The sequence below is a fragment of the Pteropus alecto genome, unplaced genomic scaffold (genome assembly GCF_000325575.1).
Source record: "Pteropus alecto unplaced genomic scaffold, ASM32557v1 scaffold8, whole genome shotgun sequence".
NCBI classification, from domain to species: Eukaryota; Metazoa; Chordata; class Mammalia; order Chiroptera; family Pteropodidae; genus Pteropus; species Pteropus alecto.
In genome coordinates, this window is record NW_006494609.1 from 6,409,046 (window position 1) to 6,425,874 (window position 16,829).

General features: G+C 37.5%; 1 protein-coding gene across 3 annotated transcripts in view; it reads left to right on the forward strand.

The window, feature by feature from the left end:
• Positions 1-16,829, forward strand: part of NRXN3 (neurexin 3) — a 1,437,186-nt gene that overhangs the window by 936,985 nt on the left and 483,372 nt on the right. The gene's annotated exons all lie outside the window — the stretch shown is intronic.

Sequence of the window (16,829 nt, forward strand, 5' to 3'; positions counted from 1 at the left end):
ACATATAGGGAGATGCCAAGGTTAGGGATGCTTTCTGATCACTGCAGTATAGATGCCAAGGTTAGGGATGCTCTCTGAAACCCTTGCAGTATAGATGCCAAGGTTAGGGATGCTCTCTGATCACTGAATTCTGAGACATGGGGAAAAAAGGAGGAAAAGACAAAGAAGAATCTCGGGGGAACAAATGAATGCAGACAGAGGCAGTCATCCTCACTGCAAGTGTGGCACACATAAGAGGACCTTCAAGGCAGAGAACTCCACATTTCATAGACAGCAATTGGCTACTGACACTCACAGAGGCCTGGAGAAAGTGAATGGTTCCTGGGTCAGTATCCGCACAGGTAGATAAAGTGTGGGAGGGGTGCTCAGCCCCAACATCCTCTGTTGGCTTTTAGACTCTGCCTGTATGACTGCTTCTGAGATTCCACCTGCGAGATCTCTGCAGCTGGATGTTAGGAGATTTGCACACTTTTAATGTGTGTGTGTGTGTGCGTGAGTGTGTGCACATGCACTCTCTCTTTTGTAGGCTTGACCCCAGTCTTAATGATAAACTATCAGGGAACTGGAATCCCATTCACTTAATGTCTCCTGACCATTCACGAGCGGAAGGGCACAAAGACTTTATGTTAAGATTCATAGCAACTTGGAAGGGATAATGTTGAACCTGAAACAGTATTCTTTAATGGAATTCTCTTATTAGCCATATGCATAGAGACCTATGTTGTCAGTCATAGAATATCACATCTGTATAACATATTAAATGAATATAAGCATAAGTCAAAAATAATTACCAACCCTATCATCTAAATAAGCATGCTAAAATTGGAGTGTTTTCTATACATTGATGTACTTTGGAAGATTGAAAGATATCTCTTTGTCCTAGCTGTGTTCAGGTGAAATGCTCAACTCCTATGAAAGCATGTTTTAGTATCTTTGGAGAGAGAGAGAGAGAGAGAGGGATGGAGGGAGGGAGGAAAGGAGGAACATATTAACAATCAAATTAGGAGGCAGGGAGTTTGGATCTTATTTTTATTAGAGTTTTTATGCATCTCTGAGTGTTCTATCCTTCTAAGATTCAGCTTCTTTATCTGTGAAATGAGGGGTTTGAAGTAATCAGTGGTTCTTCAACATTTGGGGATTGAGAAATTCCTTAAAAATCTAAAGAAATAGTTCTATACCATCTTTCCAGGAAACACACACACACACACACACACACACACACACACACACACACACACAGACTAAATTAAATGTGGTTTTTGGAAGGAGTTTTACAGACCATTTTCAGGGCTATCATAAAGAGCCATAGAAATTGTGCACTACATAATTGTATAGTGTAGATTTATACAATTCCAAGCGGGTATAATTCACATAGACTCTGACATAAAAGACACCTCTTCGGAGGTCTGCAAAGAGGTGGCTACTCTTTGTGGCAGTTCCTTGAACTCCAGTCTAAGAACTCTTTGGCCAAATGAGCTCTAAGGTTTTATATGGGTCTGAATGTCTCTGATTCCACAAATGCTATTATTATTATCAACAACTCTACATTAGTCAGTTCATCTGCATAACAAAATATAGCAGACTGGGTGGCTTACACAAGAAAAGTTGATTTTTCTCACAGTTTTGGAGGTGGAAGGACCTGTAGGTTAGGTTTCTCCTGAGGCCTCCTGACTCCTTGTTTTGCAGATAGTTGCCTTCTCTCTGTGGTGGCCTCTTCCTCTGTGCCCACATATTCTTACTGTTTCTTCCTCTTCTTACAAGGACATCAATTCTGTTGGATTAGGGGTCCACTTATATGACCTCATTTAATGGTAACTATCCCTTTAAGGGCTCTTTCTTCAAACAGCCACTTCAACATATACATTTTGGGAGAATACAATTCAGCCCATAATGAATCTAAACTGATAAACTGTTGCAAAGAGTAATAGTTAACTAGATGAATCAAAACATCTTTCAAATCTCCTCTACATAAAACACACACACACACACACACACACACACACACACACACACAAGCCTATCAAAAATCAGAATATCAAAAATATGCTGTTATTACAAATGGAGATTTATAATTGATAACCAAAATCTATCTGCTGCTGTTCTTATTAAAGGGAATACTTTCACAGAGGTTTATTTAATAGTAAAAGAAAAAAAAATACTTAAATTATGATATAAAAAATAAATTAACTTTGTTTGGAATTGGTTATCAAGAGCCTTGGTCAAGTGTACGTACTAGGGGAGGGAATGAATTAGGAGAGAAGAAATTATAACAATCTATAAATATTTTTAGTTTTTGTTTTCCTTGGGGCCATGCATGTAATCATCTTCCTATGACGTAAGTCAAGCTACCAAAAGTCTCTTCCTGCATCTGGTAGGTGGGGGTGGGGGCAGCTGGGGGTTGTTGCTATTTCTGCTATTACCAATTTTCCTTTAACTGTAGTGGGAGAGTGGGGGCCGGAGAGAAAAGGCCAAGAGCTTCTCGTAGTTGTTTAAATTTATTATTGCTCCCCCGGTGCCGCATTTAGTAACCACCATTTGCTGAGTAACTCCCAAAGCAACCACCATCCTACACCCACCCCTAAGTCCCCTAGTCCCAGCAGGAGCTAAATAAGAGAGACGGTCAAGGGGAAAAGGATTCTGACATTTGCTGGATGTTGTTCTTCCCAAAGCTTCACCGTGCCTCTATGACTGTTTCATTTACTAGTAACGAGTCAAGACTATTCGTTAGTGGTATTGCAGACACTCCAAGAATATGTAGCACCACCCAATAGCACACTGCCCTTTTGTCCTCCCTTTCGATGCACTGACCTTTCTCTGTTCTTCTGAACACCAACAAGGTATACATTTTAGGAAATTACATCAAGCACGATGACTCCCTCTGTGATGCTTTACTCCCACACAGACACACTCCCTTGGATGGAATGGCTCACTCTCTGCCGGAATTGGGCTAAGATATATGTGGCTGGAGACTTCTGCCTCCCCTCCCTCTTCTGCCACCCCTCCTGTGAATTCTCTTCCTGATTCCTAGGGAATCCACAGTAAATACCTTGTCCTCTACATTCATTTGCTTGAAATTAACAGGTGGGTGGTTGGCCAAGCCAGGCAGGAAAGAGGTACAGCAGGGGAAATAAATAATGGGTACAGCATGCCAGTATGTATTATTATTCCTGAGTTGTGCAGCTTGTTAGCCTCAGTTTCTATTATAAAAATTTAAATTAAAAAACAAATTGAGAATCCATATGAGCTATGTCTGTGGTTAAGTGAGTTGCCTAATGTCTGGCAATTAATGTTAGAGCCAAGAATTAAAGTCCAGATCTTTTCATTTCTAATACAGGATGGCAATGCATTTATCAACCCACACCATATTAAATCATTGGAAATCACATATAATAGATTTCCTTCTCCATTAGTTTAAAAGTTGGTTTAAAGAGACAAAAATATGGTCTTTCTTCTCGTGTAACTTTTCAAAAGCCTGATTTTCTTTGGCTCCAAGTTTTATATATATGTAATGTGTAAATATATATAAAATACTTATGTTTTATATATTTGTATATTATATGTATGAGTTTTTTGTCTTCTTTCTCTTTTTATGGCTTAAAAGTAAGCTCTCTGCTCATCGTTGTTACTGATGATATTGCTCATATCAAAGATCTCTTTTGGAATATTGTTCCCAGGATTTTCACCAAGAGGATCAGAAGTCAGATCCTCTAAATGCAATTTCCTGGCATTAGTTTCCAGATTGAGCAGTATTTTTAAAAATTATAATTGATCCTGGTTTTGGAATAAAGACTAGCACTCTCAGGAAATGAACATCTTCTACATTCAGAAAATAGTAACAAGAATGGTGTAAATGATCTGGGGACTCACCCTGACCTACAAAAGGAAGGGAGCGACTTTGGAGAAAAAAAAGAGAGACTGGCTGTCATTCGATACAGGAACGCAGGCAGTAAACCTCTATTTTTCACATTTCCTAAGACCATTAATTTTATGAACAGCCACAAGTTATCTGAATATGGAATGTGTTGTGGATTATCCACTAATTTAATGTAACCCTAGGTTGCCTTTCTCATTTTCAGACAGTGAACACAAACTATCTTAATCTCTAAAGAGTAAATTGCCCAAACACTATGTAATAAGTATCAATATCTAATGCAAATGCTTTGGACATCATTTAATTCTGTTTGTAGTTGAAAGTAGTTTATATAGGGATATGTAGATTGTTATCTGGTAGCCCACACTCTGCGACAGTCATTTGTATGTCATTTGTTTTATTTTGTTACAGAGCAAGCATGTTGACGTGTGTCTTGGGTAACTTGTGATAAACATTGTTATTAAAAAAAGAGAAGAGAATTAGAAGAATTTGATCATAGATTTATTTTTGAAAGTAGCACATATAATATTCCACTATATAGAGAAAGTGATAAGTAAGGATAGAGAATTTTTTTCTAAGCACACATATGAATTTATATATGGGAGGAAAGAAGCATCTCATTTAATTGAGAAAATAAGAGATCACTTCATTTTTTTCGTTCACATATATAGTGGGGTTTTTTTGGTAATTGATTTAAATTGTTATTACATTGTGGGCAGAAGATGTGGAAGGCAGTTATTGATTCTTCAGTATTTGTTTACAGTCCTAATACATGGCCACTTTTTACATTATGTTTCATATCATCTTAAGGATGGGGCTTGCTAATTGTTCTACTTAGGGTTGCAAATCTGTCCATTATTTCTGGTCTGTTAATTTTCTGTTTTAAACAAACAATAGCCTTGCTGTTTTTTTTCCCAGTTTATCAGTTTTAACAAGAAGGATATAGTTATTTAACAAATAGTTAAGCTCTTGGCATATGCCAGGCATTGTTGTAAGTCCTAGAGAGTCAGCAGTGATCAAACAAACAAAAACACCCACTCCTATGGCACACACATTTTAGTGGGATTTCTGATCATGGATTTGTCATTTTTCAGTCTATCAATATTAGCTTTTTATATTCTGAGGCTGTTATTAGATGCATTCAGATTCAGTACTGCTATATTTCGTGGGCAAATTGTTTTTCTCAGGATATAATGATGTTTTGGTTGTAAAATTCTTTTGCCTGACGATACTATTTCCATATCTGTTTTCTCTTGGTTAACACTTTCCAATTATATTAGTTAGAATATTGATTTGAGGATCTAGCAGTTATGCTTCTCTAGGTCATCCACAGCCCCAGGTTGCTTTTCTCTTGTTGCCCAGCTATACTTTTTTGGGCCACAAAAAACAACAATCCAACAACAGCAGATACACCCGTGTCTTCATTCGCATGGCTAGAGTTGGCTCATCTCTACATCCACGTTCTAGAAAAGGGAAAAAGATGAAGTAGAAAGCAAGCAGAAAACAAGCATCTTCCTCTTACAGTGTGACTTGGAAGTTACACACTTCACTTGTATAACAACAGAATAATAAAGTGATTTAGACCATGGATTCAGTAGATAGGTGTCTTGGGTTCAAATCCTGCCTCTATGCAAGTACGGGCAAGCCACACTTTGCACCTTCTTTTCCCCAGTTCAAAATAGAAACAATAATAATACCTAGCTTTTAAGCATTAAGAAAATGTTGATTATTATTCTTGTTTTAAAGCCACCACAAACAAATTGGTATTGGCGGCAGCAATTGTGGTAGTGACAATATGCTTATTTAGATTTACCCATGTGATGCCAGTTCCTTTCACTTACCAGTGCCTCTTGAACACCACTCCTTTTCTCTGGGGTCGTTTTCTTCATTTTGAAATACTTCCTCCAGTTTTATGCCAATGATAGTCTGTGAGTGGTAAGCCACCTCAGACTTTCTTTATCTGAAAATGTCTTAGGTTTGCCGCTCCTCTTAAATGATTTACCTAGATAAGTAAATATAGACTGACAGATTTTTTTTTTTTTAAACACAAAGCTGTTATGTTCATTGCTTTATGGGCCCTACCTAAAAGTAATTTGTTGATTTTAGGATTTTCATTTCAGTTTTGGTAAATTTTGGTTTCACTATGATGAACTAAGGTGTGACTATTTGTTTTTCTAAGGTGTGACTATTTGTTTTTCTTGCTTAGGATCCATTAATATGAAAATTCATATTACTTAAATCTGAAAAATTCCCAATCATTATCTCTTTGAATATTGCCCCCCCCCATTTTCTCTGTTCTCTTTTTCTAGAATTTCTGATAGTTGTATGTTAGATTTTTCATTTGATGCTTCATGATTTTTTATCTCTTTTATATTTTCTAAATCTCTTTTTCTCTGCTATATTTGAAGAACTTTCCTTAGTTCTATCTTCCAGTTTATTAAGTCTTTCTTCAGCTACATCTACATAATCTAATCTATCTGCTGACTTTTAAAAAATATTTCGTTGACTGTGTCGCATTTCCAAGATTTTAGTTATTTCTTAAGTCTGCTCATTACAAAACCTTCCCTCCACTCTGTGATTTCTGTAATTTATTGATTTATTCATTTCAACCCTATTTATTTTGGCAGTTTCTTTCAGATTGTTCTATTATCTCACGTTCTTGGGTTCTTTATTCTCCCATTGAGTCTATTAATTGTTTCTCATGGGACATTATTTTCTTACTGGATTGTTATTTTTCTTATAATCTTACATTGCTGTTGCTCTAGGAAACATGTGTGCCTTATTCTAGAGTAGTGTTCTAGAGGAATAGTCCAGTTTATTCTGACATTGGAAATTCTGTATGATATTAAACAACTCATTCTCTGTCTCTGTATCTCAGTTTCCCTAACACTCTTAGGTGTCTTCTGATTACCTAACTCTTATTCTCTCATCCGTAATTCTTGAGGAAGAATGACTTTGTTTTCGTTAGAGAGAGTAGAGTAGTTTTGTTTTTTGTCCTAGAATTTTCAAGATGCATGTCTTTATTTAAGGGGATTCAGGTTTATATTAGTCCATGAGGATTCACTACTGGGAGATAAAGGACAATAGGGCAAGCAAGTCAGCATGTGCTTCTCATAGCAGTGAGCTCTTCACCAATGGAAATGCCCTCTTAGATTGCAAGAACAGTGGCTGTGTAGGCGTTGCTAAGGGGAAAAAACTTTGGTATTTAAAATAGAAACATAAAATTGTTAACGTGTCTAGAGACAACTTGTACTGCATGCGACAATAAAAAATGAAATTCTAGTACAATGCTGGATTTATTTTACAGAAATCTAACATTTCTCACCTCAGTGTATGAGGTTTTAATAAACAGGATTGTGCTATAATTTTTTACAGCATCCAGGAATTGGGTTTGAGCCTTAAGATGAGGCCAAGAAATCACATTTAACTAAATACAGATGTAAAAGATAAAGAAAAATTTAAAAAGAAAATTTAATCACTATCATATATAAATTTGAAAAAAGAACTTAAAGGTTTTATATTCCATATTCTTACTGCAAGGTAGCAACTTCAGGGGGCTCTAAAGGTCATCTACTACTTGAACATTTCCTGTTATGGAAAATCTATTGCCTTCAAAGGCGTCTCTTCCAATTTTGTAGTGGTTCCAAATGTTTAAAAATTATTTCTTATAATGAGATTCTTGCATATTTTACAAGTTTTTGATATATATATTTCATTGACTGTGTTACATTTCCAAGATTTTAGTTCTTTCTTAAGTCTGCTCAGTTCAAACCTTTTTCCCCTCTCTCTGTGGTTTCTATAATTTATATGTATATCAAATGTTTCACTCACACACACATACGTACACACACACACAATATTCTCTCCCACAGTAATAATTAAATGTATCCCAATAGTGTCCCACAAACATCCATTAAATATCTCGTATTGTCCTGGTACTGTACTAAGTTTGAAATAGTGAATATTGTGATCTCCATTTTACTGATGAGAAGTCATCAGTTTTCAGAGGCTAAGTAACTTACCCATGGTCTCACAGCTAATAAATATTGGAAGAGGGATTTGAATTTAAGCTGTCTGGCCCTAGGGCCAGGCCCTGTTTCCCTTACATGATTCCTTTATAAATCATGTAGGGGACCTAGCTATAAACCCAAATGATAATAACAGAATGTGACAAGAACAACTAATTCTGCCTGTCCAGATTGGAAATGGTTGATTTGGAAGACATAGATATCATCAATGCCAAAATATTGTTATTTTAATGTTGTTTCATCTATTTCAAGAATAACTCATTCCTCCTACTATGAATTAACTTATATTTTTGTTCCCCGCTGACCTCACCATCAGTTTCAGAAAGTGTTCAATCCCCAATACCACCGAGAAATACCCTCATGACCCATCTTGCAAACATTTTTAGATCTAGTTAGATAACACTTTGTACTTTCTGTTTGGGGAAAATTCATCTCATTTCCCGCCAAGATTTCTCTGCTGAGTGAATGTAAGACTCCATAATATTAAAGGGAAAATGACCAGATATTTTAGATCTCTGTCCCTTTATCTTAGAAGATGTGCTCTTCATGGAATTGCGAATGAGACAGACAGTTGAATGAGATGGATGCTTGAATGATGATGTTCCTAGATTTAAGTGATAGTCTTATTATTTGGATCCAATGGGGATTTTAGTATCTGAAAAGTAATTACATAGAAGAAGTTAAACAAAGGAAAACTCCTAGAAATGCCATATTTAATTTTTTAAAATGTATATGATATTTATTTGATGTCTCCAAATATGGCAATCCTGTCATTAGTGACAAAGAATGTTGCTTCCAATATGGGAGTTCCCTCTCTTCTCCTCCCCTCCACTTCTCCCCTCTCATCCCCTCCTTTTTTTCTGTTTCTTTCCATTTCTCTTCCATTCCTTTCTTTCCCTTTACTTTTGTTGACTTTTCTTATGCCTCGGAACAACCAGTTTTTGAGTTGAAAGTAAAAGTCGACCCCTTTCTGAAATTCTCAGGCTTTAACAATCAAAGTGATGAGTGATAGCTAAGCTCCAAATTTGCCTCCTTTAGGAAGTTCTGTGGATGATTCCACCCTGCATTGCTAATCTCTTTACTTTGCATTTCTGTTTCTCTGCCTGTTAATATCATTCAAGGCCAGGTTCATGATAATAGTGAAGCTAAACATTTACAATATTCTTTTGAAATATATCTATAATAGTGAAGCTAAACATTTACAATATTCTTTTGAAATATATCTTTTCATTTACCCAGAAAAGCAATCCTATGAGGTAGGGATTATTTATAATAATACTTTTGAGGAAACAGGCTCAGTAAATTTAAAGTAACTTGTTCAGGCTCACACAGCCAGTAAATAGAGGACCAGGATTTGAACTCTAGTCCTTTGACACTCAATGCACTTGTCACCTTGTCTATGAATTCCTCCTGATAGTTCTCCTCTTCCTACAGTACATTAGTTTCAGTCTCTATTTTTTATAGTTCATTTATACCTTTATTCTAACACTTATCACAGTGTAATTGGGAAGCTGTATATATGGATGGAGTTTATGGTTTGTTTTGTGTGTGTGTGTGTGTGTGTGTGTGTGTGTGTGTGTGTGTGTGTTTCCTGCCAGACTAAATACTTTTTAAGACCTTAAATCTTCTCTTTTTCATCCCTGAAACCCCTAGATTTCACCTGGTACCATGCCCATAGTTAGCATACATTTAATGTTCATGAAGTAGATGAATTGATGCACTAAATTAATAGTTTCTTTCTATACTGAGTAGAAGATAGTTCAGAAGTACATTCACAATAACCTAAAAAAAAGTTTGATTAAAAAAGAAATGCTATATAAATCCAATGGAAATTATTAAAAAGATTTACAAGGCATTGATTGTAATTCCTGCTTTAGGGGGAAGGCTAAATAATTAGAATCCATTGTTATTTTGGGGGAAAAAAGTGAGAATAAAGAGACAGGAAAGAGAAGTAGCCCTTCAAGATCCCAAACTGAGATGGTGAGAGTTTCACCCTATAATGGAAGTTGATTGCTTATATAACAAATGCGGCTTTGGTAGCCCATATTATCCGCTTCTGGGGCCGTGGTAAGTTTCATTGTTTTGGAGTTGGCTTGAAGGATGTTTGTGGGAAGGATGTGAAGAAGCTGTTCCTCTTTCTGCAAAACATGGGCAAAGAGAATCCAATGAGTCAGGTCACACATGGAGGGACTTTCCGTTCTATGTTTTGGAATCGCAAGGGGAGCTTTCTGCTTACTCACTCCTCTTGAGATTTGTATCTAAGAGAACACTATCTGCAGGGATCACTTTCAAGGAGTCATCTTTCAAGGAGTCACCAAGGAGAAAAAAAGAATAGTAATAATAATAACAGTGTATGTCACACAGTAAATGACCAATAAATGTGGATAATAATGATACTTATTGATCATTTACTATGTACCAGGCGCTGTTTACACACATTTCATGTATATTAACTTTCTGCTTCCTCACAACAAACCTATTAGATAAATAGGATGATTATTCTCATTCTACAGATGGAGAAGTTGAAATACAACAGGGCTAAGGATCTTGTTAACATTTTCACAACAGCTAACAAGCAGAATCAGAATTTGGTCCTAGGCAGATGAGCACCAGAGCCTAAAATCTAAATCTGTATGCACTCTCAAAATGTCCTATAAATCTTTGATTTGATAATTATAAACATATAAACATACCAGTGATATTATTCTCTTATTGTATAACAATCATTCATTTGGTTTGAGAACTTAAAACTGGATAAAGACTTATAAGATGCTGAGGATGGGGCATGGAAGAGTTTTTTGCAAATTCCAAATTTCTGATATCCCTACTTCAGCCACAAGGAGGACAAAACAATAACTATGGATGTTTCTAAGAAGAGTAAGTTGAAGGAACAGAAGCAATATATACATTCTCTAAGTTATAAAATTATATGAGGATGACATTGTCTTTCTTTTTTTTAAATCAAATACATGTAGTGCTGCTTAAAAGAATAAAGCTTCTCTTTTATATCCCCAAATGGAAAATATAATCAAAATCTGCTTTTTGCAGGATGGCTTTCTTAAATAAATGAGCAGAGGGATGAATTATGTGGCTATAAATAAATCTACTGACATATAATAAAGCAAAGTTTGACTGTTTTATGGTGTCACTGGAACTCGCTGATATATTTATAGCCATGTTAACAGTCACCTGTATTTTTTCAGGAATTTTATTTCATTTCACATTATGAGAGTTTAGTTGTTTTTGTTTTTTTCTCTCTTCCTTAATTTACCTTTGGAATGGTGCATAGAGAGAGAAAGTAAGGATTTCTATACTTTGTGTTTGGAAAGAGAGGGCACTTAAGGAAGAGCATAGGGTTCACACAGAAACAGACTGCTCTGGTGCTTTCTGTGTCTCTGCAGTCATATTAGATGTGCCTACGACAAACAATTTGACAAGTGTCTCCTGCTGGCAGTGAAGTGGAAAGTCAGAGTCTATACATGTGCAGAGACGAAATGTATTTTGAGAGACCAACTGGGCAACTTCACATTAGATGCCTGGCACCTGACACAATTAAGTACTATCATGAGGCTTATTGTAGGAGCCAAAAGATTCTCCAGACTACTTAATAGATGAAGTACAGACCAAAGCAAGACAAAGAGGGTTAGATGGGTAAGGATTCTCCTACTTCACCTTGAGACAGTCTCATGGGAGGTAGAACAGAGAGAAACTGAATAATAGAGAAACCTAGCTACTAGCCAGGCAAATCTAGTTATGGGTGTTTTTAAAACCTGCCTTTCATTCAGAAACTTAAGGTTCCAGGGTATGGTTAGGATTTCGTGGGGGTTTTTCCAAGTGGAGCTACACATGGTCATTCCTCCAAAATTATTTATATTTTCCAATTTTAAATCTGTGGTGAGCGTGATGTTTCTAAATCTATTTCTCTTTTCGATCTTGAAAGAACACCTGCCTCTTCATCCTGTAGCTACACACTTCATTCTAAGCCATTCTCACTCCAGGGATCCACTAGAGAGGACAACTCAGAAAGAAAGAGGGGAGCTTTTGGTGGGGATGATGAACCCTTCAGCCAGAATTCTAGCTGCAGGCTGCGTTTAGAAGGTATTGCTGCAGTTAAAAAACTAAAATATATTTCATATGGCAGCCTAATATAAACTCTAATGGAACTGAAAAGAATGAGAATTAGAAAAGAAATCTAGGTAGGAATGTGTTGACAAGAAGAAGAAACAGCAGGGATAAAAAAAATAACAAATAAAAGAGAAATCAACAATGTTAAATTGGAAGATATGCATTTTATCAGGATAAGTGGGGGTTATCTCTTTGTAGTGAAAGAAGAAAAATAAAACAGTCTTGAATTTTTCCTCTGATAAGTCTTTTCAGTATTAAACTGGGTCCCCGAATGGAATCAGCCTTACCAAATTCAGAGCTACTTCTCTTGACATTTTGCAAAAAGTAAATAAATAAATTATAAGTATGACAAGTAAAATGAATAGCTCCAGCTGTGACACACCAGCAGCATTTCCAGATTTTGTACTGCATTAAGGATTTATTTTCACTTTGTTGCCTAGCAGAGAATTAATTGGAAGGTCCATCAAAGCTTCCCATGCTTCCTCAGGACAAAGTCAAAAACAGAGTCTCCAACATGCAGTGCCAATTTAGAAAAGAAGAACATTATGTGGATAGGTGGTCAACTCATCAGCTCCGGGAATGCATGCCTCTGGGGAAGCAATGTCACTAAAGCCAGATGAATGCATCCATGGAACTAAGTATAAGACTGAGTGAATATGAGATTGGCAATTGATTCATTGTATTCATTTATTCAGCAAATATTTACTGAGCTTCTACTATGTGCTACCCACTTTTCCACACACAGAAAATATGGAGAGGAATAAAACAAAAGTTCAGCTTTCAGAGAGCATACAGTATTTTTAAGAAGCTAGACTGTGAACAAATACAGGTAAAATAATTTCTGAAAGTAGAGAGTGCTGTGAAGGAAATAGAACAAGGTAATAGGATAAAGTGCCTTTCAGGAATGTGATGGCTAACTTCAGATGAAGGACAGAGAGGGTCTCTGAAGAGGTAACATCTGAAATGAACCAATCACATGAAAATCTTGGAGAAAAATTTTTCAGACAAGAGAGGCCAGCAAGTATAAAGGTTTGGGGTTGGGAAAGAACTTGACACATTCAAAGAGCAGAAAGAGGAGCTGGAAGGTAAAGGGGTCATCTAGTAGAAGATGGAATTGGAGAATTAGGCATAAGCCAGGTCATCTAAGTTCCCTTAAGGCTATGATGTGGAGTTAGAATAAGTCCAAAGTGCAGTGGGTCTCCATCTGGAGGACTAAAGGAGCAACTGGATTGAATGGGAATCCTCTACCTTAAAGGAGGATGCTTAGGATAAGATCATTTCCCTTGACTTTTCTACTTATAATAACATCAGACCCTAAATATCTACTACTAAACATCTACTTACCTTTCTTGGAATTTTAGCTTATTTTTTTATTGAACAAAGAGTACTGCCATTCTTTGTCAGGCGCCGCACCAGATGCTGTGTATATGTTATCTCATTTAAACTCCCAAGAACCTCCTGAGGGGAGGCTTTATCCATATTTTACAGAGCAGGAAACTGAGGTTCAAATTGAGTCTCCATAAATCACCCCTCTCACTTCCTTTGGTACATGTTGCTAGTTTAAGACATTGTATTTTGGGGACACCACCCAAAAGCATGAAAGATTTTGAATGAGGGCCACCTCCTTCAAAGGCTGTGGATCACCTTATAGTAGCGAGCCAGAGCAGTTGGGATAACTGTGAACTGTTTACCACAGACAGCGTGGACTTTTAAAGGAACACCGATTTCAGAACCAGAATACCAAGTCACCACTATAAATTCTGAAAGGGTCTTGATATTTGACCTTGAAAACAAATCATTCATAGATTTGGTATTTTTATCTGTTAGAAAGACCTATGATGCTGACTTCCTCAGTATCCCTTTGAGATATCTCAAGGAAGAATAGGACCATCTTAATCTCTGTTCTTTATTCTCAGGGGGTTTGAAGTCAAATCCTCTTGAGAGCAGGAATATGATAGTTGCTAAAGCTTCTTTTAAGAAAGAAATGCCACCTAAATATATATATATATATTTAGGTGGCATTTCTTTCATATATATATAAACTTAACCAACAAGTGTCACATCGTATATATGATATGATTTATCTAGAAAATATCATTACCTCTGCCTCCCTTCCAAAAAGTATAATGTGCTTTTTTAACCAAGGTGAGTCCAAAGAGGGTAGTCAAAGCAAAGTTAGCAAGACCCCTGGATCTAGAAAAGCTGCTGGTTGGGTTGGTGAACATGCAGTGCCAATTTAGAAAAGAAGAACATTATGTGGATAGGTGGTCAACTCATCAGCTCCGGGAATGCATGCCTCTGGGGAAGCAATGTCACTAAAGCCAGATGAATGCATCCATGGAACTAAGTATAAGACTGAGTGAATATGAGATTGGCAATTGATTCATTGTATTCATTTATTCAGCAAATATTTACTGAGCTTCTACTATGTGCTACCCACTTTTCCACACACAGAAAATATGGAGAGGAATAAAACAAAAGTTCAGCTTTCAGAGAGCATACAGTATTTTTAAGAAGCTAGACTGTGAACAAATACAGGTAAAATAATTTCTGAAAGTAGAGAGTGCTGTGAAGGAAATAGAACAAGGTAATAGGATAAAGTGCCTTTCAGGAATGTGATGGCTAACTTCAGATGAAGGACAGAGAGGGTCTCTGAAGAGGTAACATCTGAAATGAACCAATCACATGAAAATCTTGGAGAAAAATTTTTCAGACAAGAGAGGCCAGCAAGTATAAAGGTTTGGGGTTGGGAAAGAACTTGACACATTCAAAGAGCAGAAAGAGGAGCTGGAAGGTAAAGGGGTCATCTAGTAGAAGATGGAATTGGAGAATTAGGCATAAGCCAGGTCATCTAAGTTCCCTTAAGGCTATGATGTGGAGTTAGAATAAGTCCAAAGTGCAGTGGGTCTCCATCTGGAGGACTAAAGGAGCAACTGGATTGAATGGGAATCCTCTACCTTAAAGGAGGATGCTTAGGATAAGATCATTTCCCTTGACTTTTCTACTTATAATAACATCAGACCCTAAATATCTACTACTAAACATCTACTTACCTTTCTTGGAATTTTAGCTTATTTTTTTATTGAACAAAGAGTACTGCCATTCTTTGTCAGGCGCCGCACCAGATGCTGTGTATATGTTATCTCATTTAAACTCCCAAGAACCTCCTGAGGGGAGGCTTTATCCATATTTTACAGAGCAGGAAACTGAGGTTCAAATTGAGTCTCCATAAATCACCCCTCTCACTTCCTTTGGTACATGTTGCTAGTTTAAGACATTGTATTTTGGGGACACCACCCAAAAGCATGAAAGATTTTGAATGAGGGCCACCTCCTTCAAAGGCTGTGGATCACCTTATAGTAGCGAGCCAGAGCAGTTGGGATAACTGTGAACTGTTTACCACAGACAGCGTGGACTTTTAAAGGAACACCGATTTCAGAACCAGAATACCAAGTCACCACTATAAATTCTGAAAGGGTCTTGATATTTGACCTTGAAAACAAATCATTCATAGATTTGGTATTTTTATCTGTTAGAAAGACTTATGATGCTGACTTCCTCAGTATCCCTTTGAGATATCTCAAGGAAGAATAGGACCATCTTAATCTCTGTTCTTTATTCTCAGGGGGTTTGAAGTCAAATCCTCTTGAGAGCAGGAATATGATAGTTGCTAAAGCTTCTTTTAAGAAAGAAATGCCACCTAAATATATATATATATATTTAGGTGGCATTTCTTTCATATATATATAAACTTAACCAACAAGTGTCACATCGTATATATGATATGATTTATCTAGAAAATATCATTACCTCTGCCTCCCTTCCAAAAAGTATAATGTGCTTTTTTAACCAAGGTGAGTCCAAAGAGGGTAGTCAAAGCAAAGTTAGCAAGACCCCTGGATCTAGAAAAGCTGCTTGTTGGGTTTGTGCCTCCAGCTTATCATATGAAGTGGGAGGAAGTGGGGTGGGGTGGGATGGAGGCCGTCTGTCCAGAATGTCACCATTCCTTGGCAGAACCCTGGTCAGCTTACTCCTGAAGTCACAGATGGCCGCGACAGGTGCACCAAGCCTCTTTCTGCTACTGTTGCTCTCCCTTGAGGGTTTAGCCTGGCTGTAAAAGCTGAGCTTTCATTGGTGCCCAGCACCCAGAGGCCCAGAGGCTTCACCCACCTGGAGTATCATCTCTGAGGCCAGTCCCGGACAGGCTGTTACCCCTCTTTTGCCAGTAGATGCAGCTCTCACTCCTTCTGAAGTTCTTTGACCAGGACAGTTGGCAAAAGCACTAATTTTTAGGTCCTGAATTCCAAGAGCATCCTGTCCATGAGAGTGGAAGCTCCTTCTTCAAGCTCCTCCAGCCACAAAGCCTGTCACCCTCCAAGTGCCCAGGCCACCTCTCTACATTCACGTTTGAGAACCAGGGCACAGGTTCCAGCCATTTGCCTCTGAGCGAGGCCTTTGAGCCTCTTAACCCCTAGAGAGGCACAGGCCTGGAGAGTGGCTTCATGGTGCTGACCATGGTGCTGACCGCGGTGCCGACCGCCTGGCCAGGAGGAGTGTGCGGGTGGCACCACCACGTGCTGCCGCTCCAGAGCTCCTGCTGACTCAAGGGGTTTATTTTTATTTCTATTTGAGGCTACTTCAGCCTTAGCTGCTGCCTGCATTTTTCTTCCCGAATTGTAAAAGGTGCCTTAATCGTACGAGTTTGGTTTAATGTGCCTGGGAGAAAAGGAAAGGGTGATAAAAAGGTGCAGTGTCTGTCTGTCTCTGCATGTTTCTCTCTCTCTCTCTCTCTCTCTCTCTCTCTC